This window comes from Macadamia integrifolia, unplaced genomic scaffold (assembly GCF_013358625.1).
Source record: "Macadamia integrifolia cultivar HAES 741 unplaced genomic scaffold, SCU_Mint_v3 scaffold1993, whole genome shotgun sequence".
Taxonomy (NCBI): Eukaryota; Viridiplantae; Streptophyta; class Magnoliopsida; order Proteales; family Proteaceae; genus Macadamia; species Macadamia integrifolia.
The window spans coordinates 34,549-58,719 of NW_024868457.1; the positions used below are offsets into that span (position 1 = coordinate 34,549).

Sequence of the window (24,171 nt, forward strand, 5' to 3'; positions counted from 1 at the left end):
TTGTTTGTTAGAAAAAAAAAAAAAGAACCATGGACACCAAACGAAAGATTTTGTTTTCTTGTTTTTATAAACGAAAAAACACTGTAAACGCTTTTTTATATGACTACTAAACATAGCCTTAGTGCATAGCAACGATCAAAGAGTGTTGATTATCCACGGGATGTTGTCGAGTGTCCCAATACTAACAGCTTAGTAAAACCATTAAGGCCCTCTTTGGTATCATTTTTCTTTTTTATTTTTACCTAATTAACAAAAATCATTAATGAAAACTATTTTTTGTCAAAACATAAAAATGGTTTGGTAACTACTTGAGAAAAATGGTTTATTATGAGAAATAGTTTGGTATCTCTATGTGCAAAATGATTTTTTGAATAAATGGGTGAAGAGATTCCCTTCACAAATCTGCTTTATAATTCTCTTTCTCCACTTTGGATTGAACAAGAGGGGATAAGGGGCTTGGATTTTGTAGTTACAAAACAAATGACTTCTTTACCCCTTCATATTGGGATTTTAAGCACGTGATCATTAAAGTTCATCGCAAAAATAGCTGAAAATCAATTTTGGCCAAAACACATAAATGACTCTTGTTCTCTTTTTTATTTTTATGTTTTACCAATTTTTTTTAAAATAGAAACAAGCTCCATAAATGATATCAAATGCAGTCAAAACCATTTTTGTGAACAAAAATTAAAAAGAAAAATGATACCAAAGAGGGCCTAAGAGAATCTATATTTTTACTTAATTAACAAACAATTGTTACTTAAACAATTTCACAACTCAAGTACCTAAGCAGGAAAGAAATCTGGGAGAGAGCTCGCGGCAAATTAGGTCTTCGAAGTCTTAGGTGCGAGAGATAGGGAAGGGAGGTCACAGCAAAATCTTTTCCCTTTTCATGCACTTTTATAGGGATAAGGGATGGGAAAAGTTCATTGCAACAAAGATGGGGAGAGATCTCGAGGACCGCAAGTGCAAATTAAGGTCTTCAACTCTAATGTTTCTAACTTTCTACCCAAAAAAAAACGTCATAATATTTTATTAAATCAAGGTCGAGACTGGGCCGGGCTCAGCCCAGGACCTCAGCCTCGGCTCAGTCCGACCCAATTGACTCAGGGCCACATTTCCAGCCCTGGCCCACCTCAGGGCCAGGGTGGGTTTGGGCCGTGAACTCAAACTTGCACCCGTAGGAATATTAGTATGCTTTCAAATTACTGGAATTTTACCCAAAAAGTAAATTACTGAACTGCATTTTCCCACAAAAAGAGAAGGGGATATAAAATTATAGAAATGCACACCCCTAGTCCTGCATCTGTTTGATTTAGTTCTTTTTTTATTGGTATCTTGATCGTTTATGCCCATGCTTTCTTGTATGCCGCTCCTCTTTTGTTAAATTGTTAGCTGCCTTGCTGGGTTTTTCTTCCATCTCCAAAGATGGTCTCTTTGAGGCGAAAGGAAATCCAACCTTCAGTTTTTAAGATGGTCTCTTGATTCAATTCAGTAGTCTGGGTGAGCAGAGAGGACTCTTGGCTCTGTAAAGAGGAAATCTGAGAAAGAAATGAAGGTGTTGGTCACCGGGGCAACTGGTTACCTGGGGGAGAAACTGTGCAGGAGACTACTGAAGGAGGGTCACACTGTGCGGGCGTTCGTACGGCCGACCAGCGACCTCTCCTCCCTTCCTCCTCATGGCGAAGATGGAGGCCAAGGAGGAGCCCTTGAGCTTGCTTATGGCCATGTCAACGACTACCCAGCTCTGCTCAGGGCCTTCGCAGGCTGCGAAGTTGTCTTTCACGTTGCTGCCCTAGTTGAACCATGGCTCCCTGACCCTTCAAAATTCTTCTCTGTATGCACCCCCATCCCATCCTCCCCTCTTCAATCTCTTTCTAGTTGTACTGAATAGTTATCGAAGTTACTATTAAACTTTAAAATTTAAATGAGACCTGTTATTAGGTCAATGTTGGTGGTCTCAAGAATGTACTGCAAGCATGTAGGGAGACGGCGACAGTTGAGAAGATCATTTACACTTCATCCTTCTTCGCTCTTGGTCCCACGGATGGTTTCATCGCCGATGAGACCCAAGTCAGTTACTCTTACTAGTCCTCTTCTGCAAGTTCAATCCCCATTTCCAAAATCTCTGTTCTTTAATTTTACATCTCTTGTGGTTCATTTAGCTAGACATATTAAATTTCCAATAATGACAGATTCATCCCGAGAACTTCTTCTGTACCCAGTATGAGAAATCAAAGCTCCTCGCCGATAAGATCGCTTTACAAGCTGCAGCAGACGGGTTGCCCATTGTGGTCGTTTACCCTGGTGTTTTTTGTGGGCCTGGCAAGGTCACTGCTGGAAATGTCATGGCCGGCATGGTATGATTTCATTCCTTATTTCTGCTAATGACTGGAAGCTTTTACAGTTGCCCACTAAATTGTCCTGCAATTTCAGTTGGTTCACGGGACTGTAATGAAGAACTAGCTCGAACTAGTACAGTATTGATCTCAAACTAGTACAGTATTGATGTTCAAGGCAACGGAAAAAATAAATATTACCAAAAGAAGGAAATTATTGATGATGATGATAAGATTAGGAGGACTTCGAGGGAACATTTTTGGAGAATGAATTGAACATTTGACTTAGTGATGGAAAATTTATAGCTTACATCAATACTGATATGGCTGAATTGATCTTATATCCCTCGGATTTCCCTGCAAATCTTCTAGGTCTTGTAAGATGTGATAAGGATCATGAAGTTTATTATAGAATGAACTCTATCCTGCTCGATTCCATTTGTTGATGGGGGCTGTCCCCCATGTGTGTTGTGGGGGCCCTGTCCTTTCTTTAGGCATGTCTAGGATTCTAGGGCTGCCACTTTTTTCTGTAAACCCTTTCTCTTCTTTCTTCTTTTCAATACATACTACTTACCAAAAAGAAAAAAAAAAATGTTCAAGTTCTCTAGTTCCTTGGATATGGATAAATCATAGAATTTCCATTCATTCTCTCAGTTCTTGACAGATGTTTGTGATGAACTTTGACTTCAATTATGTCTACAGAATTTGAATTGAACGTGCTATTTGTATCCTCCCCTCCCTTTTTGGCCTCATGCCCTGGTTACACATACACGTTAGAAGTGACCTTCACATCCTCTATGAACCATGAGTTACAGGTTCTGAATATTAATTAATGTGGCTTCTTTTCATCGACGTTGTCTGAGTTTTCATCCCTAAATTATATAAATCCAGAACAGGTATGTGCAAAATATCAATAAGGCTCTATGGTTGGAATTCCTTTATACAATAGCCCTTTATGGTCTCTGATTGACAGCTTTTGTGAGCAACAAACTCCTTAAATGAATCTAGTACTTTCTGTGTGAATAAATATATTTTCTGTTAGTCATTCGATTCTTACCCTCTATTCCCTGTTATGGATAACTGCTGTATAGTTCTAATCATTCTTTTCAGAAGGTTGTGCCCCTTTTCATCAAAAAATTATTATTTTTCTGTCTTCTCAGATGATTGAGCATTTTAATGGGCGCTTACCTGGCTATGTGGGCTCTGGGAAGGACAAGTTCTCATTTAGCCATGTTGAGGATGTGGTTAACGGACACATAGCTGCAATGCACAAAGGTAGACTGGGTGAGAGATACCTTCTTACAGGAGAAAATGCCTCTTTTGTGCATGTTTTTGGTGTTGCTGCTATCGCACCCGTGCACGAAGGCCTTGGTTTCATATCCCTATGTGGATGGTGGAGGCTTATGGATGGGTGTCGATCCTGCTTTCTCAAATCACTGGAAAGCTACCTCTAATCAGCCCTCCGGTATGCTTCATGCTTCTTGGGCCTACTTTGTTGTTCTTTTGTTGGTTGAGACTGCTACATTAGTCTGATTAAAAAATACTTTAATATCAAATCCAGATCTCCTGATCAAAAGTCAAAACAATGATGTTCTTTAAGTTAAAAAGGAGAATTTATACCCAGTTAACTATATTGCGTTGTATGTTTAACATCAAGTTGGTTTTGTTGACCTAAAAGATTTATAACTAGGAACCCATGGATGTTGTGTCCAAGCTCTGGCATATAATCGTGACCCTCCACAAGGTTGTTTGGTGATTGGTGGCCCTGATATTTGATTTTTTTATGATAATTTTTTTGATGGTTTCCTCCATAATTGTCAACGTGTCACTTAGGTGTCCTGGTCTCCTTGGTCGCCTACCGGATTCAGACTTATTTATTGTGATTTTATTACAGACAGTCTATACTTTGAGACATCAGTGGGCATATTCTAGTGAAAAGGCAAGAGTGGAGCTGGGTTATAACCCTATAAGCTTGAAAGAGGGTCTTGAAGAGGTACTTTCATGGCTGAAGAGCTCAGGCTTGATAACATACTGAGAGAGACTATTCCAAATCTTCTGTGTTCGAGGATTACTGACGATTGTGCTGTTGTGGCCACGAACTAGTGCTCTTCCTCGGAAAAATCTTCCTTATCCCTCTCTGCAAACCTTACATTTACTTTGTTCCCCAAGTCTGTAAGCGTTTGGGACCGATATTGTGAATGGTTTATTTACAATGAGCAAGATGCCTGAATACAACCTCACATCAATGAAGATTTCTCAGCACCCCTTGCAATGAAATCGATCAATCAGAAAAACCATAACCATGCATTTATTTATATATATATATATATATATACACACACACTAGCAAAGGTGCATGTGTGGCCACAAGAGAGAGAGAGAGAGAGAGAGAGAGAGAGAGAATTGTGAAGCAAATACTTTTCAAGGATTGAAGAATTCAGGGAATGAAAGACATGCTACTTGAAGTTGGAGAGTAAGTAGCAGACGAAGTATCAACCCTTCAATTGTTTGATGGTGAACCTAACTGGATATCTACCGTAGGAACCCAAAAAGCCTAAATGTTTACAATTTGAGAAAATTTGAGAAAGGATTATAAACATACTGGATTTGTATTGTTTTCCATGGATTTTCATTCAAATCAAGAGAATCCACATTACATTGAATTATTGCAGATGCTATAGTTCCTTATGCTGCAAGATGCCTACCATTTTTGTTTTGGCAAAAGACTCATTGATCAATACATAAATATATTCATCTCTGTTTGAATTCTAACAAGTCAGATTCTAGGTGGAATGTGCTCGTATAATTTCTATGATTGTGTTAGATTATTGTTTGAGATACCAATTCTATGATGATGAGGTTCAAACTGACATGAAGTCAATGAATGGGACAGTAGGCTTGTTCTCTTCCTCAGGTTTCTGTTCCACTTTCATCATCCCCCTCTTCTTGCATTGTCTATCACTACATTTCGATTAGAATGAATGCTTTATTTATTTATTTATTTTAAGTATAAGCAATGTATGGGAAAAGAAAAAAGAAAATATTACACAAGAAGGCTGCCCCTAAGAACCCTTAAAAAGAAGGGGAAGAGGCTCCTGAACAAGGCAAGGCATACCTTACCAATCCAAAAGAAAAATAATTTGAAAATAAAATGGAAATTATATCCGAAAGTAATAAACTAAATCAGCATCCCTTTGAACAAGAACTTGAAGCTCATCAGGGAATTGGTTTTCCTGTCTGCAATTATCAATAGCAAACTTGAGAAATCAAAACATTATATATATGTATATATATATATAGACACACACACACAAACACATACATATATAGCAAACTTACACGTGCATGGGCATTTGTTTAGTGGTAAATTGAAAGTACTTCTAACCCACGGGTTTTTAATATTTATGTTTCTAGAAAGTACTATTAAGTTTTAACCCATAAATATTTTTTCCTAATTTTACACAAAGAGAATAATTAGTGGGAGTAGATTGGTGGTTGATAACCTGGTGGAAAATGTGAAAAAAAAAAAAAAAAAGGATTTATTGTAGAAACTTTAACAGAATTGCACCCAACACTCATATATAGTTAATAAAATGCAATTTTCACTTAAATATTTATAGAAATACAAGTTTTTTAATAAAATTTCAATGAATTTTCCAATGCAAGTTCCTTGACAGAATTTCCATCTGAGCTTGGTGGCAACATTTTAGTGGCCCGTGGCAAGACTATAGCTTTGAGAGCACTTGATGGGAAATTAATATCTAGAAGCTAGATTTGGGCATTCTCCTTCTTTTTATTTTTTATTTTTTACAAGTAATATGTATGTATTGATGAAAGAAAAAAGGAATGTACAAGAGAAGGCAGCTTCTACCTCCCTCTTTGACTGACTGAAAGAAAGGAGAGGAGGCCCTTAGAAAACAAAGCAGAACAAACCCTGCATTACAAAGTGAATGAAGGAAAAATAAAATAGATTACAACCTGTAGTAAATCTTAAAAACTGAATCCTCCATCACCAAATCATTTAGCTTATCAGTAAAGTCATGAGGCTGAATGATATGCTCAACCTGAGAAGTAGCCATAGATGCTAGGTAATCCGTAGACTTATTAACCTCCCTCCAAACATACTTGAATTCCTTTACTGCCAGTGAATCAGAGATGTGAAAAATCTTGCTTTTAATAGCTCTAGTCTCCCATGGTCCCTCAATTTCTCCATTTAGGATATCTATAGCCAACTTGGAGTCTAATCGAATAGAAATCTCCATCATGTTGTTATCTAAGCATATAGTAATTCCTCTTAGGATAGCCATGAGTTCAAGCCATAAAATATTAGCCTTCTCCCCAAGTTCAAAATAGGCTAGTAAAGGAGTCCCCTTCTTATCCCAAAGAATTCCTCCATAAGAAGCCCAAACTTGTGAAAGAGATCCATCACAATGTAAAGCTACCATATTTTTGGGATGACAACCTTCCAACTAACATGAATACCCCACTTAGACATGAGAAATTGATTTCTAGGATTACAATCAGCCACAGATTTCATCCTAGAGCACTTAACTTTGACATCTGAAACAATTGCATCAATAATTTGAGGTCTGGTCCTATTTTTAGATTTAAAGATCCTGAAGTTTCTCTCCTGCCATAAGTGTTGCACTGTGGCACAGAAATCTAACTTCCCAATTACACTCAATGAATCACCATCATGGAATTCATGTTTGATCCATGTGGCAATATCAAGAATGCTCACAGGGTTCCTCCCCTTTTGATTGCAAAGTGAGGCCACATCTCCCCATAAAGCATAAGTAAAGAGGCATTCAAAAAATAAGTGGTTTCTACTTTCCATACCTGCCCAATAGAAGATGCATTGAGGATTGCATTTTCCTTATTTCAAATAGGTACTGATGTAGTCTAATTTTTGTAACGAGAGGAATTCACAAACAACTAGCCAGCATATCAATTTCTGGTGCCTCAAAATGCTGTCATGAATTAAAAATCAACAAATCAATAATAAGAGAGAGAGAGAGAGAGAGAGAGAGAGAGAGAGGGAAAAAAGATAAAAAATATTATTAAAAAACTGAGAAAATTCCTCAATCACATACCACAATTAAGAGGAACCATCACTATCACCTTATTGTCCACTCCCACAATTTAGAGCAGACGAAGGTCCATACAACCCATACAGATATGAATAAAAGACATGTCCACAAGCAAAAACTCTAGTACTGGTTTCTGATATTCGAGATTCTTATATCGTTTTATAGATCTGAAATCATATTATATTCAATCAGAAAATAGAGCCACTTCTAAGAAAGATGAGAGAAAACGAATAGTAGCATGATCTTTATGACTATAGTGCACATATAACTTGTATTAGGGACAATCATTCCCTAACATATCAAAAGATTTAATGTAAAAAAATTTCTCCAGTTAATTGCACCATACAAATAACATTACAGATTCAGGTAAAGCTATGAGCATAGCAAGGGTTCTTGTTAAATCAAATTCCAACATAACTACAAACACATTCATTCGTCAAAACCAAAAAAAAAAAAAGACAGAAATAAATTGTTGTTTGGAAAACGTACCTTGTGGATGTGAAATATATGAAATTGAGCAAAAAAAAGGGGAGAGAAACAAGGAAAGGAATAAGGCCGTAGTGGTGGGGATTGGGTTTTGTAGAGATAGAGATCTTAGAAGATGCAATCACTAGAGATAGATGTAGCAAGGCTCACCACCGATAGTGTCATTTGGCAGGGTCCTCTTAGGGGCTATGGTTTAATAGAGAATAGTCCATTTAATTACATTAAATGCTAAAGCCGTTTCCACATAAAAAAAAAAATGGCTTGAGTCGTTCCTCCAAACCCTCTTATAGCCCTTCAGTCTCTGCTGGATCAATTGCTATCTTTCTTCTCTACTCTAGTCTCTACAAAATCTTTCATTTTTTCCATTTAGGATTCTCTCTTCTGCATTTAATATTTGAAAAGTTTTGGTAATTATGATTAAGGAAAGCAAAAATGGATAGAAATATATGAGATTGGTTTAGGTTATAATAATAATAAATTAAGGGACAAATAATATAGTTTTCATATAAAAAATATTAAATGAGGTGGCAAGTGGGATTAAGGCTTTCATTACTGTCCCTATTATTTCTCAATCCCAAATAATGGTCCCATGATTTTATTCTTAATTATTAGAGATTTTTTTAAAACCTCTTTCTTTACAAAATAATTATGGAGAGATTTACAAATTTAAATATGGTGAGAGAGAGAGAGAGAGAGAGAGAGAGAGAGAGAGAGAGAGAGAGAGAGATTGATAACTATGGAGAGTGGGGAGGGAGATACGTGGAGGACGAGTGAGATTATTTTTTAAATAATTATGGAGAGATTTATAAAATTAAATATATATATATATATATATATATAGAGGGAGAGAGAGAGAGAGAGAGAGCTCCCAATATTTAAATCTCTCTATATTTATTTAAAAAAATCCCATTCATCCTCTCATGTTTCTCTTTCCCCATTCTCCATGATTATTGTTCATTGTGATCCTTTTTAATACTTAATAATTACTTCTCCCTTTATGCTCCATTTTTTTTTATTATTAATTTTTTTCCATTTCTATCTCCCCACTCTCCATGATATTTGTTCATTGTGATCTTTTTTAATACTTAATAATTATTTTCCCCTTTCTGCTCCCCATTTCTTTTATTACTATTTTATTCTCTTCCATTTCAAGGGATTTTTGGTCTATTGGAAAGTTTTTTTGGTAGAGGTTTAAGGTCTCTATAATTATTTAAAAAAAAATCCCACTAATCCTCTCATGTTTCCCTCTCCCCTCTCTCCATGATAATTGTTCATTGTGATCCTTTTTAATACTTAATAATTACTTCCCCCTTTATGCTCCACTTTTTTTTTTTGTTTTTCCGTTTCTCTCTTTCCACTCTCCATGATAATTGTTCATTGTGATCCTTTTTAATACTTAATAATTATTTCTCCCTTTCTGCTTCACATTTTTTTTATTATTAATTTTTTCTCTTCCATTTCAAGGGTTTTTTTGTCCATTAGAAAGATTTTTTGGTAGAGGTTAAAGGTCTTTTTTGTCTTTTTGAAAAAGTATACCAAAGTTAGGGAGTACATACTTTTTAATAGTCGTATGATAGTATGATATATATTTATATATACTAATAAAAATACATGTGTAGCAAAAAATATTCTTAGTGTGTGTTTATGTGGTGGACAAAAAATTAGACGTTCATCATATTTTCACTTATTTTCTATAGTCAGCAATCTCAATTAATTTTCAAGTATCAACAACTCTTGCAAATCTAAATGTCATTAGCTTTTATTCGTAACTTTTTTAAAATGATTTCTCCTTCAAGAGAGTGGCTCATCCTTTTTTTCTTTTTTTGTTTTGTTTTTTTTTTTTTTTTTTTTTTTTTTTTTTTATTTTTTAATGGTAAAAAGAGTTGCCCATATTTTAAAAGTAATTGTTTTAGAGCATAAATAAGATATTTACTTGAGTCAAGAAAAATTCTTATATTAAAATATGGATATGACGTAGCAAATGCACATGAAAAAAAAAAAAAAGTAGCTTGCACCTTAATATTTCGATCAGCATAAGAGTTAAGGCTTCCTACAATTTAACTAAATTTTGAGTTTTGTTAGTATGATAGCCTTTTTTTTTTTTTTTCGGTTGTAGAAAGTTATTATGATAATCACTCCCAGAGGAATGGACTTTATGATCTAATTCCCATAGATGTAATGGTCTCACACAACTTGGAGAAAGAGAGGGAAAAAAAATGCAAAGATAAAATCTCAACATTCCTCTGATGGGTTATTGCTTGGGTAGCATTTTTTTTTTTTTTTTTTTTAATATCTATACACATACAAGAGTAATGATCTCACAGCATCAAGATAGCAAATGAGAATATGTTTTCATCGCAATCATTTGTTAGTTGAAAAATGGTAGCTTCAAAACTTCGAAAGTCATGACATTTTAGTCAAAAAAATTATATTTGATATTATGAAATGTTTACATTTATTCATGTTTAGCTCAAGGACGTCTTGGAATATGGATGTTCAGTCTGAAACTGACATGTTTACATTCCCTGCAAGTCATTGAAATAAATAAGCTATTAGGTTTGAACAATTTTATCCCACCAGCTCTAACTCAAAAATATGGACAGGGTGAAGATATTTTTTTGGCCATGTATCCTTTCATTCAGAGTCTAGATAGTTAGTGCATATGCAGTCTTCTCCACCCTAGTGTAGCATGTCTCTACGTCTATCAGCACCTTGCTCACGTAATAAATTGGTTGTTACTATCAGTTTTCCTCCTTTATCAATACAACACTGATGGCTACAACAGTGATGGCTAGGTATAACTGCAGTTGATCTCCTCTGCTTGGCTTGGTCAGCAATGGTTGTGATGATAGGTACCTCTTAAGCTTGTCGAATGCAAGTGGCAGTCTTCAGTCCACTCAAACTTCTTGGCCCCCGCTTAATGTTTGGAAGAAAGATAGGTACATGTCTCCTACCTGTCTCTTGCACTTGAAATAAATCTCCCCAATGTTGCTAGCCTACCTATTACCCTTTATATTTCCTTCAACTTCCTTGGGGGATTCCATATCTACTATAGCATTTATTTGTCACGGTTGGCCTCTATTCCTCTTTTGAACACTATGAAATCAAGGAATTTTCTTAAGGTTACTTCGAAAACATATTTGCTCGGATTGAGCTTCATGTTGTACTTTCGCAGTATCTCAAAGGCTTCTCTGATGTCAGAGATGTGGTCTGCAGCCTTTTGGCTTTTAACAAGCATATCACTACATACATTTCCATGTTTCTCTATATTAAAGGTTTGAAAATATACTTCACTAAACTCTATTAGGTAGCTGTAACATTCTTTAGTCCAAAAGGCATCACCTCATATCAGTAGAGCTCATTCTCTGTCACAAAAGTTGACCTCGGCTGGTCGGATTGCTCATCTTGATCTGGTTACACCCTGAATAGGCATCCATGAAGCTTATACGTTTCGTGTCCAGAAGTTGCATCAATCAGGAGGTCGATTCGAGGCAGGAATAGTCATCCTTGGGGCACGCCTTGTTGAGATCAGTGAAAACACACATCCTCCATTTGCCACTAGTTTTCTTCACCATTACCATATTTGCAACCCACTCTGGATACATTATCTCCCTTATGAAGCCGACCTTCAGCAGCTTGTCCACCTCCTCTTCAATGGATTGCTGCCTGTTGGGGTTGAACGTTTTTTTTCTTTTGTTTGGTTGGTCGTTTTGCCTAATCAACACTAAGCTTATGCTTGATGACTTCTCTATTGATACCCCACACGTCTGTTGCTGAACAGGCGAAGACGTCAATACTGGCACGAAGGAATTTGGTCAATTCCTCCTTCCCTTCCCCTATTATAGAGATCCCAATCTGAAGTTGTTTTGTGATGTCTCCTTTAACTAGGTCTATCAAGACCAAGTCCTCCGTGGCCTCGCCTCTCCCTGGAGGAAGTTCCTCTCTCTAGTCGTCCACTTCCATCTTGAGCATCTCGTTGTGCTTGTTCTTCCCCTGAGGGTGTTCACATAGCATCTCCTTTACTACTTCTGGTCACCTTTACATTCACCCACTCCATGTTCCGTAGGGAACTTCATATTCAAGTGGTAAGCGGACACCACAGCCTAAGGCTATTTAGTCATGTTCTCCCCAATATGGCACTGATGGGGTATCCACCATGATAGTTTATATGGTGGCCTTCTGTCGCTTATTGGTTCCTACTCTGATCTATAGCTCAATCATCTCCTTGGGGTTTACTGACACACCCTGTAATACCCTACTTCTTAAATCTCGGTCTGATTACAGGGTTGACCCGGTTTAACCATGCAGGACCCGAACCGGAGAGAGTTAGAGCGGGTTCCTTATGGACTATGATGGCAAGGGTGACCTAAACACCTGCTGGCCCGACAAGTCCGAGCCAGTGCCAGAAGAGACGGGTGTACCCAAGCCGTGTACATGCACCTATCATAAGGCCATGTACGGATAAAGCAGATATGTAGCCGTATATTAAGGCGCATACGTATATTACATCGTATGCCAAGAGTGAGATTCGTGCCGAGGGCCGAATTCTGTTAAAATCCTAAGTTTTGACCCTCAGGTGGGCGGACAGGTGGGCTTATCCACCCACCTGAGTGACCCACCCATGTGAATTACTTAGTTATTTAAGAAGTATATATAGCATTTATGATTTTCTTTTCTTTTCTCATTTATGACACTCGGACGTTGGTGAGAAGAGTAAAGAGGAGAGAGAAAAGAAAGGAAAGAAGATGAGAAGAGAAGGAAGAGGAAGAAGAGATGGATGTCAACGGCGCCGAGGCTTGATCTTCCCATTTCGACGCCGGAAGAGTGATCTCCAACACTAGATCTACGTTTAGAGGTGAGCAAAGGCTAGGTTCCTTAAACATTCACCATACCCAAGTAAAACCCTTGATTTGGGTAGGGTTTCTTGAGATCTTGTAAATCCCCCTTGAAATGATGAATCTAAGGTTTAATAGATGATTTATGTGTTGATCTTGAAGGATTTGAAGAAGTATTTATAAGGTTGGAGAAGCATTGTGGGTTTGAAGTGATTTTGGGGTTTGAAGATGTTCTTAAGCAAAGAAGGTAAGATGGCTTCCCATTCCTTAAATCTAACCTAGATCTAGGTTAGAACCATCTTATGAGATTTTGAATGTGTGAAGAATGGGTTTGTAAAAGCCCCATTTGAATCCCCAAAGTTTGGGGGAAGTTTGGGAAGAAATAGCAGGTTTCCCGCCAAGACCAGTGGGCCAGACTGGCCATCTGGGTCGCCTGTGGGCACCCGCCTAAGAGGGCAGGGCCCTCGGGCACAATCGGTAGGCCAGACCGGCGGGCTGACCGACGGGCCACCCTGCCCGTCGGTCTTAGAAGGGCCCTCGAGCCCAATCAACGGGCCAACCGACGGGCCGACCTACCCGTCAGTCTAGACCGGTGGGTTTGACTGGTGGGTCAGACAGGTGGGCTGTCCGACCCACCCGTGAGGCTCCGAATGTGATTTTTACATCCGATTGGACCCAAATCGGACGTGTGACCTTCTTTTAGGATTCTAAACATGATCTTGTCATTGGATCATGTTAACCTTGATCCCAAAATGGTGAACTACTAACCCCGCTCACTCATGATAGGTTCACCAAATCCCACGCTTCTCGCATCGGATCTCACCCGTACCGAGCGTGAGTCCTTGTACACTACAGGTAAGTGGGGAGAGGACGTTTGGCCTTGTTTTAAGGCATTGTTTGGCATTCATTTAATTGTATCTAGTCTAGTCATGCCATCATAAAAATGCTATGTAGATTAGTCATCCTCACATGGTTATGCATGGGTATTGTGTTTATTTTCTAAATGCCAAGTGATAATATGCTTCTGTGATAAATGTTGACATCATTGTGCATGATACATTAATAGACTAGATGCCGTAGTCGACTTGGAAACGAGTGCATTGGTGGCCCGTGGTATGGGACGCGGTGGTACTATGCAATCGTACTATTATCATATAGGAGCATGCGATTTAGGATTATCACCTTCCCGTGCTACGACCCTTCCCAATAGGGGTTAAGGTGTTGGGTTACCATTTGGGGGGAAACAGTGGTCACGGTTGTCGGGTCACTGTGGCGGTTAGACCTTACGCCCGGCTAGTCATTAGGACAGTCGGTAACCCCGGTGGTATATTCAAGAGGGCCAATCGTACTGCTTTTAAATTGCTGGAGTCAGCACCTTTAATTTCTGTCATTTATTTTATGTTGAGAGCCGGTGGTCTACATGTTTTATTTTTCTAAGTACTCACGGTAGGCCTTCTCTGACAGCCCTATGGGCGTATCGCGGGATGGAGTTCGCGGCTCGTACCTAGAGTATATGCGCACTGTGGTTGTAGTAGCACTAAACCAAAGACTTAGTAATGTTGCTTAGGTGGATGTGATTTAAAATGTATTGCATAACATATAGTGCATATGGTTGTGATTGTTGTGTGGACTGCTGTGTGGTCCATCTTCCACTTACTGAGCTAGTGAGCTCATCCCACGTGTGCACCTCTTTTAGATGATTTTACAGGTCATCAACCAAATGAGCACAGGGCGGGTCCCACAGTCGAGTTCCCTGAAGAGGACTGGTGGGCCCCTGAGGAGTTAGAGCGCGACACTGATTGCTCGTGCGAGAGTTGTGCTACGAGACCGCAGTTCTGATGCCGAGCTGAGCTCCACTTTTGATGCCGAGCCGAGCTCTACCTTGTGAAGCCGAGCTGGGCTCAACCTTTGATACCGAGCTGAGCTCTAGGCTTTGATACCGAGCCGAGCTATATACTCTGATTTTTGATGATCTCTTTTATGCACTTGATACGTGAATTGTACTCTTATTGTGTAAATATCATGCCTTCGGGCCCACATGTATTTAACTATTGTATCACAATTCGGGTATCAAGTATTATGAGAATATTCATTGGTAAACCAAGTCTCCCGCTGAACTGATAAGCTCTTTCTTAGTTGTGTGTATGCTGTGGTGGAATACTGTATCAGATGATCCTGGTAGGTTTGGGGTTAACCGGCGTTAACCCGGTCACTGGCCCAGTTCCGTGTGAACGGGGTGTGACAATGGTGGTATCAGAGCGTGATGCTCTGCTCCACTCACAGTATACCATTAGAATCCCGTAGAATCTATAATAGAAAAATGGGATTGGGTTAATGTAAAAGCTTTAAAGAGTTAAAAGCCAAAGAAAGAAAGGAATAAAGATGGTTGCATTTAGATATTGCATTCATGGCATGCGTGAGAGTAGATAAAAGGTAAATTAATTGGTGTCATAACTTATCGAGTACAAGTTTGAAAAAATTTCGGCAGCATAACGGCGTAAAATGAGATTTCCAAAAATTTTTACACAAACACCTGATAAACAACAGATATATATAATATAACAATGATAAAAAAAAAAATTTACAAAGACACCACAACTAAACTACACAAGTCATCACACATACGAATTCACCACAAACCACTATCAAAATACATTATCCCACAAATAAGTCCAGTTACAGAGCAAGTACAAAGAATGAGAAAAGAGGGGAAAAATACAATAGGATAGACAACATGGAACAGATGAGAAGCTGGTGTGGACGAGCTAAGTCCTTACTGATCATCATCGTCGTCGTCTATGATTACTACGTTCGTCGGAGGTCTAGAATTGACGTTGAGGCGATGGTCGTAGTAGTCAAACCTCGAGTTCACCAGCCGTACCTCCTTCCGAAGTCGGCCAAAATCTGTTGAGATGGCATTGGCCGTGGTGTCCAAGTCCTGGCCCAGTCTGAGGAAGGAATCCTCCAAGGTAGCCTGCTTCTCCAGGATGCATTCCTCCCTGGAAGCACTCTCGTCCAGCCTTCTTAGCAGCTGATCTTGGCCATCCTTCAAAGCCCTCGTGGTGGACATCATGCCCTCAAAATCATATACACCACTCTCAGGTGGTGGGACTCTACGCTGTGGGGCTGCAGCTCTGGTGAAGCCAGGATCGGTACTTCTCGACTCCTGAGGCACCTCCTCAGGGATGTCCTCATCCACCAAGTCATCCTCCTCATCCTGAGGAACATAGTCCTCATCCTCCTCACTGGACTCCTCCTCCATGGGAACATCCTCCATAGGGGCAGCTCTCCTATCCCTACCTCTCTGAGCTCCTGTTCTCTGAGGTGTATCCATAAGGGTGTGGAGACCCATCCTCAAGAGGTTACCCTTGTCGAACTTGTCCGCCGGAGTCTTCCCCTCCTCGCCACTCAGGTCCACTCCGAAGAACTTGAAGATCCTAGTGAGGATCTTGCTATATGGGAATCCTCCATCCTCGGGGTGAGAAGTGTGGTGTTCCATGGTCTTGAGGATGACATAGGGTAAGCACAAGTGCTCGTCACCTCCCTCTAAAGCCTTATAGATGCAGAAGGCTAAGGTTGCCATGAAGCCCACCTGGTTTCGGTGACCTCCTCTGGGGAGCAAGTTGAACTGGACCAATCGGGAAAATACTCGAACCTCTGGGAAAAAGGATGTCTCGGACTCCGGGCGGGCACTGCTGCCACAGATGGTCTCGTAGATGTAGTCCGGTGTCTCCAAACTCATGAATGGGCCCAGGGACTTACTCCTGGGAGGACTGTAGTAACGATGCCCGGCTGCAGAGATGCCCAAAATGTTGGCCAAGGTGTCCACGGTCAGCTGGATGTCCACCCCCTTCACCATGCTGACTATAGCATATTTCCCGTACCGATAGGAAACCTCCAGGTTACAGTAGAATCTACGAACCAGCTGCTCGTAGCACGGACGGTCTACCTGGAGGATGGACTGCCAGCCCAGTGCTGTAAACCTCTCCAGGAGCTGAACCTTGTGGAAGTCGTCGACTACCACGGTCTTCTCCATCATCACCGACCTCTTCAGGAAGGCCGGCCAGTTGGCTGCTGCCTTTAAACTGTGGAAGAGTTCCTCATCGTAGTCAGAAGGATCAAATCGGGCAGGTCTGGGTCTCCCTGTGCGGGGGGATGGAGAACTAGTCCCCACACTCTTCCGCTTAGAAGCTGTGGTCTTACGCCGAGTGCTAGAGGATGCAGGCTCCTTGCCTTTGCGAGATGACATCCTGGCAAGAAAAGAGGAAAGCAGGGTGAGTAAAGAAAAAAGAGAATAACAAAGCGAATAAAAAGAGGGGTGAGCAATAAGTGGAAGCCTCAAAACTCAATTTTTACAAAACAGAAAAGTGACAAGACAGAGGGTAGGGCAAAACAGTAAGGTAACAAGAGGCATATAAGGCATGACAATTAAGGAAGGAGAAAACCTCAATTCTCAAGGTGAAAGTCCAAGCTAAGAGAAAGTGCAAAAGACTCACAACAGAGAAAGCATGAAGCTTACATGTTCATGGATGAAATGCCATCAATCTACCAATTAGAATATGCAAAAACATCTACTATTATGCTATTGAGGTCCACAAATACCAAAGAATGTAAAGAAAATCAAAGAAAACCTAACACAAAAGATGGATTTTCATGGGAAGAAATGGGATTTCACACATAAGGTACTTTCTATGATCTCTACAGTATGTTAAGTACAAATCAAGCATAACACATCGCAATTGAGTCATTAATTGGGGAAAAAGAGCAAGAAATGAAGAAATCCCCAAATTTGAGAAAAACTAGGGCACGGTTGGGGTTTTTCTCAAAATGGAGAAGTAAATCCTAGAAACTAGAAATAAATCACATAGAGAACATCAAAATCACATGAAATCACTATTCTATGGAAAGAATCATGGAAAGGAAGTGAGAATTAAGACAACTCATGAGTTTCTACCCCAAAATGCATGTTCTGAGAATAAAAGAGGAAGAGACTTACTTGGAAGTGGAGGAGTTGAATCTTCTCAAAAAGCGCCGGGTTGTTGAGTGGGATCACGAGTGGAAGCATCAAGGAGACCTCCAAGATCACCCGAGGAAGAGAGAGAGAGAGAGAGAGAGAAAGAGAGAGAGAGAGAGAGAGAGAGGAAATGAAGCAAATAAGGGAAAACAGAGCTTAAAAGGCCCTATTCGAGTTTTCACTCGGTCAGGACCGGCGGGCTAGACCGGCGAGCCACCCTGCCCATCGATGTCAGCCCGTCGGTTGAAGTTTTGGACCGACGGGCCGACCAACGGGCCACCCTACCTGCCGGTGCAGCCCACCGGTTGTGTAAAAACCTGAAAAAATGGGGTTATTGATATGATTATGATTATTATTAATATTATTACTATTATTGTTATTATTATTCCTATAATAATGTGTTGTGGTTGAGTGGGACCATTAACATACTTGTTGAAGCACTAACCCTGTATTTTTGGAATCAAGTTGCGGTTAGTTGCAGACTATCATACACTATAATACCCTATGCGTTGGCATACAATTGTGTGCCGATTTCAATGCTATGGTGTTTAACCAATGTGATGTATGATATGTTCCAGGTACAGGGATACGATGGTATGTCCTAGATCCGGTAGCAATGCCCGAGATACTATGCGTGGTCCTCGTCCGATCGGTCAACCACCGAATCCCAGGAGGTCCCGTTCTGTGGGGCAAACCTCACTTCCACAATCTCCAGAGACCTTTGGTCAGGGTGGGGCACATGGGGACCCACCTATGACTACACTCCCGGACCCTCCACCGGTTATTACTCCGGGGGTCGTTGCTACTATAATTCAACAGTCACAATAGGCTTTCCAGCAATAAATGCTTCAGCAACAACAAGCATTTATGACTGCTATTCAGCAACAATTGGACCTTTCTCAATCGGGTCAACCTCCCCGGATACTTACTCCACAGGACCCGCCTGTAGGGTCGGGAATGGGGCCATAAGTGGGAGGTACACCTCCAATTCTACCATTCAGTATTCCTCAGTATGGGGTGCCCCCTCCATACTCTTACTATCCGGCGTATGCTCCTAACTTCCTGCAGACGAATAATACGTCAAAGGTAGTGGAGTCATTCAAGAGGAACTTGCCACCTGTATTCTCTAAGGTGGGGAGTGATCCTCTGGAGCTGGACCAGTGGATCAGGAGCGAGAGAAAATATTTGAGGTGATTGAGTGCACAGATGCATAGAAACTCATTTGTGAGGGGTTGCAACTCAAGAAGGAGGCCAACTCTTGGTGGCAAGCCTCTAAACCCATATTGTTGGCTGCCCATCCAGAACCCACCTGGGAATAGTTCAAGGAGTTCGTCTTGGACAATCATTACTCACGTAGCTTCAGAGACCGCAAGGAGCCTGAGTTTATGGCTTTAACTCAAGGAGGTAAGACTATCCTTGAGTACCAACAGCAATTTGAGAGCTTGTTCCATTTTTCCCTAAGGCATATGAGGACAGCTGAAGAGAAGGCTACGAGATTTCTAAAGGGCCTAAAGGCATCCATTGGGTCTGTACTTGAGGTCTTGAATTTGACCGACTATAGCCAGATTGTGCAGAAGGCCAAGACCATGGAGGATAAGCAGAAGGGAGAACAGTCCCTTACCCCTGGACTGTGGAAGAGAACAAATCCATTTTCGGATATGGGCAACTCCTCCAAGGCATACCATGGGTCGTACAGTTCTGGGCCTATGTATAGGCAGCCCTATAGGCCATCTGGCTACCCTCCTAGACCAGCTGGTGGTTTGGGCTCCACATCTTTTCGCCCAAACACTAGTGCGGTACCTATAGTTCCAAGGCCGCCCCGACCTCCATCTGCAACGGGTCAAGTGCAGAGGGGCCCAGCCCCAGTTTCGACATCTCAGATTCGTTGCTTTAACTGCCATTCATATGGGCACTATACAAAAGACTGTCGGGTCAGACCAGCCTTGCCCTCCAGTCAGCCCTCGGCGTACCGACCTCCCTTAACTTGGGGAAGTCAACCGCAGGAAAGGATGTATGCTCTATCAGCTGAGGAAGCTGAGGCCAGTACAGAAGTTGTAGCAGGTACATTTTAAATTAAGAATTTCCTTATGTTAAATATTGATGACCTGCTGAAATTATATGCATTGTTACACTAGGTGTCCTACCCATATCAGGCATACCAGCCTATTTTTTATTCGATTCAGGAGCTACTCATTCATTCGCATCTAAGAGATTTACCGAGAAACTTGGGATGCCACCCAGGATCCTAGATCACGGAATGATTGTTAGTATGCCTACTAGTAAAGTTACACAGTTGAAGGAGGTGGGCCGTGCCCAGTGGAAATTAGTGGGAAGAACTTTGATGCACAACTCATTAAGTTCAATATGTAGAATTTTGATGTTATACTGGGCATGGATTGGTTGTCGGCTCATCGAGCTAATGTGATGTGTGCTGAGAAGCTGATTAGGGTGACAGATGACGAAGGAAGAGAATTGGTATACTGAGCAGATAAAATGAAACGGGTGAGAAAGGTCCTTGTCTTTGCCCTTCAAGCGGGAAAATTGTTGGAAAGTGGATGTCAGGGCTACTTAGCATCGGTACTTGATGTTGATGCAAGAATTACACCTATAGAAGAGGTAAAGGTGGTTAAAGAGTTTCCCGACGTCTTCCAAGATGATCTGATGCACTTACCACCAGATAGAGAGTTGGAGTTTGCCATAGATTTGACTCCTGGAGTAGCTCCAGTATCTAAGGCTCCGTATAGGATGACACCAGTTGAATTGAAGGAGTTGCAGATGCAGTTGCATGAATTATTAGAAAAGGGATTTATTCGCCCAAGTGTTTCACCCTGGGGTGCCCCAGTATTGTTTGTCAAGAAGAAGGATGGCAGTTTGCGTATGTGCATTGATTATCGGGAATTGAATAAGCTTACCATTAAGAACCGGTATCCATTGCCACGCATTGATGATTTATTTGACCAACTACAGGGTGCAAGGGTATTTTCAAAGATAGACCTTAGATCAGGCTATTATCAGCTCAAGATAAAGAGCAGTGACATACCCAAGATAGCATTTAGGACTTGGTATGGTCACTATGAGTTCCTAGTGTTATCTTTTGGGTTAACCAATGCACCGGCAGCATTCATGGATTTAATGAATCGAGTATTTGAGGATGTACTCGATAAATGGGTAATTATTTTTATTGATGACATCTTGATCTACTCCAAGACCGAAGAGGAGCACACTCAACACTTGAGAATGGTGTTACAGAGGTTGAGAGAACAACAGTTGTTTACCAAATACAGCAAATGTGAATTTTGACTTGAGCAAGTTAGATTCCTGGGGCACGTAGTGTCTAAGGCCGGAATCGAGGTAGATCTTGATAAGGTGAAAGCAGTAGTAGAATGGGAAAGCCCCAAGAATGTCACTGAAATTAGAAGCTTCTTGGGTTTGGCTAGGTATTACCGGCGCTTCATTGAGAATTTCGCCCGAATCTTAGCACCCATAACTAAATTAACCAAAAAGGGTGTGAAATTCGACTGGGTAGAGGAATGTGAGAAGAGTTTCCAGGAATTGAAGAAGAGGTTGGTGTCGGCCCCTGTGTTGACCATCCCTGAAGGCACAGATGGAATGACAATCTACACTAATGCTTCCAAAGTTGGGTTGGGTTGTGTTCTCATGCAACGCGGTAAGGTAATAGCGTATGCATCCCGACAACTAAAGGAGTATGAGAAGAACTACCCCACTCATGATTTGGAACTAGCCACAGTCATTTTTGCCCTTAAGATTTGGCGACATTATTTGTATGGGGAGAAGTGTGAGATATACAGTGATTACAAAAGCCTTAAGTACTTTTTCACCCAGAAGGATTTGAACATGAGGCAGAGGAGATGGCTTGAGCTCATGAAGGATTATGACTGCGACATTCAATATCATCCCGGCAAGGCTAATATAGTAGCAGATGCATTGAGTCGGAAGGCATAGACTGTGTCACTCTCATGCTTAGCAGTCAACCCACCACTCATACAAGAGGCGACGCTAATGGATGAAGCTCTCTTATATGAAGGAGCAACCTTAGAATTGGAACGTCAACCAGAAAACCTTAAATGGTTAACTGTATCCTTGATGGCTCTACAGGTGCATCCGGCTATTAGGCAAGAGGTAATAATGAAACAACCTTTGGATCCTGAATTGCAGCGGATCAGAGTTAAGGTTCAAGATCAAACAATGAATGACCCAGATTTTGTTTTAGCTGGTGATGGGGCATTGATGTTTCGAGGCAGATTGTGTGTACCCGATGATTTGGATATACAAGACAAGATAGTGTGAGAGGCACATAGCTCCGAGTACTCACTCCACCCGGGAAGTACAAAGATGTACAAGGACCTCAAACAAAATTAATGGTGACCAAGCATGAAAGTCACAATAGCTCTGTATGTGGCGACTTGTCTCACATGCCAAAAAGTAAAAGATGTGAGGCATCGACCTTATGGTACTCTTCAGCCACTCCCAGTACCAGAATGGAAGTGGGAAAGGATTATCGTGGACTTCGTCACCGGACTACCATGTACACCTAAGGGGATGGACGCGATATGGGTGATCGTTGATCGGCTTACTAAGACTGCTCATTTCATTCCCATCAAGACCAAGTTCTCTATGGCCAAACTAGCACAACTTTACATGGACAACATAGTGCGCTTACATGGAGTGCCAGTGAGCATTGTATCAGATAGGGACCCAAGGTTCACTTCCAGATTTTGGAAAAGCTTCCAGCGTGCCTTGGGATCACAGTTGAATTTGAGTACTGCTTTCCACCCACAGACTGATGGTCAGTCGGAGCGAACCATACAGATATTAGAAGACATGCTCAGGGCATGTACAATGGAAATGTGTGGTAGTTGGGAAGAATATATACCCCTTATGGAGTTTTCCTATAACAACAGTCACCAAGCTACAATTGGGATGGCTCCGTATGAGGCATTATATGGCAGGAAGTGCAGAACTCCTTTGTATTGGGATGAGGTAGGTGAACGTCGAATGTTAGGACCTGAAATGATACAGATGACTTGTGACAAGGTCGACGTTATTCGAGAACGGATTAAAGCAGCTCAGTCTCGTCAAAAGAGCTATGCAGACACCCGCAGAAAAGATATCGAATTTCATCCAGGAGAAAAGGTATTTCTCAAGATCTCTCCTACTAAAGGGTTGCAAAGGTTTCACAGAAAGGGAAAGTTGAGCCCAAGATACATTGGCCCATTTGAGATCTTAGCCCGGGTTGGCTCAGTAGCCTACATGCTTGCTCTGCCACCTTCGCTCGGGGATGTTCATAACGTATTTCATGTATCCATGCTGAAGCAATACGTTCATGATCCCTCTCATGTATTACCCGTGGAACCAGAATACCTAGAAGCTGACATGACCTATACAGAACAGCCGGCTGAAATTTTGGACAGAAAGGTGAAGACCCTTCGCAACCGCTCCATTTCCTATGTAAAGGTGCGATGGGCTAATCATTCACTTGAAGAAGCATCTTGGGAGAAAGAAGATGAAATCCAAGCCAAGTACCCTCATCTCTTTGAACAACCAGGTACGCCAATTTCGAGGACGAAATTTTTAGAAAGGGGGGGTAAATGTAATACCCTACTTCTTAAATCCGGTCTGATTACACGGTTGACCTGGATTAACCATGCAGGACCCAAACCGGAGAGAGTTAGAGCGGGTTCCTTATGGACTATGATTGCAAGGGTGACCTAAACACCTGCTGGCCCGACAAGTCCGAGCCAGTGCCAGAAGAGACGGGTGTACCCAAGCCGTGTACATGCACCTATCATAAGGCGATGTACGGATAAAGCAGGTATGTAGCCGTATATTAAGGCACATACGTATATTACATCGTATGCCAAGAGTGAGATTCGTGTCGAGGGCTGAATTTTGTTAAAATCCCAAGTTTTGGCCCTCAGGTGGGTGGACAGGTGGGCGCATCCACCCACCTGAGTGACCCACCCATGTGAATTACTTAGTTATTTAAGAAGTATATATAGCATTTATGATTTTCTTTTCTTTTCTCATTTATGACACTCGGACGTTGGTGAAAAGAGTAAAGAGGCGAGAGAAAAGAAAGGAAAGAAGAGGAGAAGAGAAGGAAGAGGAAGAAGAGATGGATGTCAATGACGCCAAGGCTTGATCTTCCCATTCCGACGCCGGAAGAGTGATCTCCAACACTAGATCTACGTTTAGAGGTGAGCAAAGGCTGGGTTCCTTAAACTTTCACCATACCCAAGTAAAACCCTTGATTTGGGTTGGGTTTCTTGAGATCTTGTAAATCCCCCTTGAAATGATGAATCTAAGGTTTAATAGATGATTTATGTGTTGATCTTGAAGGATTTGAAGAAGTATTTACAAGGTTGGAGAAGCATTGTGGGTTTGAA

The 24,171-nt window shown here is 41.0% G+C and overlaps 1 long non-coding RNA gene and 1 pseudogene across 1 annotated transcript; one reads left to right on the forward strand and one right to left on the reverse strand.

Moving 5' to 3' along the window:
* The first annotated feature begins 1,269 nt into the window (after nt 1-1,269).
* LOC122065394 lies at nt 1,270-4,601 on the forward strand (annotated as a pseudogene).
* Nucleotides 4,602-5,092: 491 nt separating this feature from the next.
* On the reverse strand, nt 5,093-8,079 carry LOC122065395. Its single transcript, XR_006136000.1, has 3 exons — nt 7,179-8,079; nt 6,211-6,273; nt 5,093-5,576 (listed from the first exon to the last, which is right to left on the reverse strand). It is a non-coding gene; the product is annotated as an uncharacterized LOC122065395 (long non-coding RNA).
* Nucleotides 8,080-24,171: the final 16,092 nt, after the last annotated feature.